Below are 820 nucleotides of genomic sequence, written 5' to 3'. Positions count from 1 at the left end.
ACCACATGTGCCCCTGATAGGATCTGGTTTCTGATTAGGCCACCCGTGGTTATGAAAAACACCTTTAGTGCCGAAGCCACTGAGATCTAAAAGTTGTTTGTTCTTGGCCTTGCTTCACTCATAAGTGTCACAACCTTCTCAGATAGAAAACAAAAACAAACCCGACTATAACTAATAGTGTAGTCCTTGTAGAAAGAACATGTATGTGCAAGTGTGTAGCAAAGGCAGGGACTCAAAGTTTAAGTGTGATTTATGAATCTGTGACAGGACCAGATGAACATAATCACCCATGTACTCTTAGAACAGGGCAGGGCTTCCTAAACACAGCTCAGAAATCCGGAATCCAAGACCACGGAGCCGTGCCTCTCAACCTGTGGATCGCTGTTCCACATCTCAGATATCTACATCATGATTCATAACAGTGGCAAAATTACAGTTATGAAGATGCTACAAAATAATTTTATGGTGGGGGGGGTCGCCAAAACAGGAGGAACTTATTAAAGGGTCTCAGCATCAGGAAAGTTGAGAGCCATTGCCATGGAGAATGATGCATTGCATAAAATCAAAAATTAGCCAGGGAGAGTTAGCAGGAAACAGGCCTTAGGCTGCGGTATAGCTGGTGGGCTGACCCAATTCTTTTTACTTCACCATCCTGTGCTGACTTGTCATCTGCCTCCAGCCTTGGCCCTCTTACTTGCTGCGGCCACTGGGAAAGCCACGGACACGACTCGGAAACTCCAAACACGCGGACACTCATACTGGTTCACTTGCTGGTATTTTGCTTGTGTTTAATTTTTTTTTAGACTGTCTTATGACCACC

The sequence above is a fragment of the Micromys minutus genome (assembly GCF_963924665.1).
Source record: "Micromys minutus genome assembly, chromosome: 4".
In the NCBI taxonomy this organism is placed as follows: domain Eukaryota; kingdom Metazoa; phylum Chordata; class Mammalia; order Rodentia; family Muridae; genus Micromys; species Micromys minutus.
Note: the sequence above shows the minus strand (reverse complement) of the source record.